This window comes from Echinops telfairi, unplaced genomic scaffold (genome assembly GCF_000313985.2).
Source record: "Echinops telfairi isolate 266 unplaced genomic scaffold, ASM31398v2 ScPeMD7_7468;HRSCAF=8506_0, whole genome shotgun sequence".
Classification (NCBI taxonomy): Eukaryota; Metazoa; Chordata; class Mammalia; order Afrosoricida; family Tenrecidae; genus Echinops; species Echinops telfairi.
In genome coordinates, this window is record NW_022111369.1 from 64,752,633 (window position 1) to 64,755,863 (window position 3,231).

The window sequence follows — 3,231 nt, forward strand, 5'->3', positions numbered from 1 at the left end:
GGAATTTTCCCTGTTGGAGAAAAGAAGAGGAAAATAATCCAAAATAGGCTTATCTTTATTTACAATATTATTTTGTTCATCTAAGCAAACCCATAAAAATGAGTTTATTAATAATATACTACTGTCAGTTCCTAATGCATTTCAGGGTTCTAAAAGGCTCTGGAGAAAATGAAAACTGAGGTTTTTCTTACTCCCAAGGAAAATAGAGTGAAAATTCTATAGTAGTTCCCAGCAAGAAGTAAAACTCAAGTCTATTCTAAGATATCAGCCATCAGATTGGTGATCAACTAGGCATACGATATTCTTAGCAAAATGACTTGGGCTATGGCGACTGAAATTGTTAAGAGGCAAAGAAAAGTCACAGGTTTTACCCTGAATGAAAAAGAGGGGAATTTTCACCTATCCTGTTACTTTCAGTATATATGCTATATTGACATAGCCGGCATGGAGGGGACCTCCCTGAATAGAGAAAATACAGTGTGACTAGGTGGCAAGGGAATAGAATTGTGGAGCCCTAGTGGGGCTTTCTTCCTGAGCGTGGAAGGGGGCTGAGGAATGTGGCCCATTTTGCTACCATAGAAACCAATCAAGTATGTGGAGGGGAGGGAGCCCCGTTAGAGGCCCATCCTCCCGTCCTGGAACTTAAAGATGGCACTCTTCCCAAAGCTGGAAGACAACCTTTCTAGTGGAAAGAAGTGTGTGTTTGTGTGTGTAGGCACATGCGTGTTTGCGTGTTCCCGCTTCCTTCCATCAAATTCCAATCTGCTTCCCCTTCTGGGTTGTTTTGAGCCTAGCAATGCTGGTTGGACAGAAGGAGAGCTAACAAGTCTATGAGCACCAACTGTCTACCAAGCACCTCGAAGGGCAGCTCTTTGTAGAGGAATGGAGAGCTCCACAAGGCCCTGCACATGCACCTTCCAGAGTCCTGGAGGGAAACCCTCTGTTATGCTTAGTTAGTAATACATCGGTCCCTGTCCCTCCACCCTCACCCCTAGCTGTCTCAGATGACAGGGAGCTCAGAGTGAGTGCCCTCCCCCTCTTTATTCCAGAGGTTATTCTTGAATCCATGGCTCACTGTCAATTTTGAAACTGAACGTTAAACACCTTTATGTACGTCATCCTCAACAAGGATGTGGGAAAGCACACCTACCCACGTTGGCTGCTTCTTGTCATTGACATTGATACCGATCCTTTGACCGTGGCCGGTCCTTTCCAGACTACCGCGGAAGGCGGGGGGAGCTGTGCTGGCGAATAGGCCCAAGTCTGCCTGTCTTTACAGGAAAAACTGGAGCCCAAAACAACAGAGTCAGAGCTGAAGCTATGAGCTCAATATAGATGGGCTATTGCGGTGGGTAGGGAGCGCCCACCTTGGCAGTCGTCCAGATTAGGTTGGACAATCTCTTAACAGGTTTCATATAAAACCGACTGCCATTAAATTGACTCTGATTCATAGCAACCACAGAGGAGCAGAGTTGAACTGCTCTTAAGGGGTTGACGCTATAAATCTTTAAGGGAGCAGATGGATTGCTCATTCTCCCATGGATTGGCTGGTGGGTTTGAACTACCGGCCTTGCAGTTAGCAGGCCAGTACTTCATCCGTTATGTCACCAGGGCTCTGTAAGAGGGATTCAAAGCTGAGAGGAGTTGATATTATGCCTCATAATCGCTTTCTCAATTGTGCATTTGTTTCTAAGGATCACAGAAAGTCACTGATAAGGCATCTATGCATTTGAAATGAAAAAGAAGTGGCAGGCCAGTAGCCAGGATTTCCAGTGGAGGAGGGATGGCTGACCTTCCAAGATCTGAACAAGGATCATTGTGGGTGCCCGGTGTCAATCTCAGTGTGGGATTGGCCACCACCTCACCCAACACGGTGTCTGAGGGCCTATTAGGATAAGTGAGGAAGTCCCACCTGCAACCCATGTAACCCTGTGAGGGAACACGCCCTGGCACTGGGAACTGGACATTTCAAGGAGCAAAGCCGGGTTAGACCTGGTTGAATACAGAGTTGGGAATGATTACCATTAAGGTCTTGGCTCTCTCTGAATAAAGGCCCTCTGACTGACTGGAACCCACTTCTGGAATGAGGGGTTAGGATCACCACCCCTTCCTCCCCACCCTGCAACCTGAACAATGTGAATAAGGGCAAGGGGAGGTTTTCTGAGGAAGATTGGAACACTTTTTCTAAAACAAAGGAGCAAGTGAGTTCACGCCGATGGTCCTTGTGCCAGACTCTGGGGAAACAAGCCAAAAGAAACAGGTGGGTGTCAATTCCTATTCTATTATATAAATGTCATATGCATGGGATGGCCTGAAAGAGCATTCTTAAGCCAATTAATCACAAACAAACTCAACATTATTTTTTCATAGGTTAATGTGTGCTGGGGGCATGGTCCCTCCTTTTCTGGGTAAAAATATGATTTGGAGAGGAAAGGAAAAAACAAAAGCAAGCGACTCCGTTTTGAATTTTGTCTCAACCCCTAGAGGCTCTTATCAGCTTCTTTGGTCTTCCGAGCTGAACTTTGGTCTGAGCGCTTCGAGAGTCAATTCTGTCTCTGTAAATCCCGAGGCTATCCGAGTAGGAATTCCACCAATATCCGTTGAGCGTCCAGGCAAAGGGGAGGGCAGGCACAGTGCTGGGTTCTGGGCCAATACCGGCAGACACACGGTGTGCCCTCACTGTGCTGGGCTGGAGGCAGGAACAAGTGAGCGGTTGCAGCGTTCTGTGAGAAGGCGCTTCGTGGGACAAACTCAGGAGCCGTGGAACCTAGAAGAGTAGGCAGCACAGCTGTTAGGCATTTGGCTCTACCTCCAGCTACTCTTTGGGAAGAAGACCTTGAGATCTGCCCCCAGAGAGATTACAGCCTAGAAAACCGCGCACGGCAGGCAGTCCTGCTTTGCCACATGGGCTTGCTATGAGTCAGAAATCAACTCACTGCTGCCTTACAACAACTGGACATCTCACACCAAGCTCACGGCCGTTGAGTCGATTCCAACTCACCACAGTCCTGGAGGACAGAGTAGGCCGGCTTCCGTCTTTACGGAAGCAGACGGCCCCATCTTTCTCCTGTGGAGCGGCAGGTTCCCTTGAACGGCTGACCTTTCTGCTAGCAATCCTATGCTTAACCCACTGCACCACCAGGGTCCCGAACAACATCCTAACGACAACATAGCAAAACCCAAGCACCAAACCATCGGGGCCCTGTGACTGCTTGGTAAAAGACTACAGTA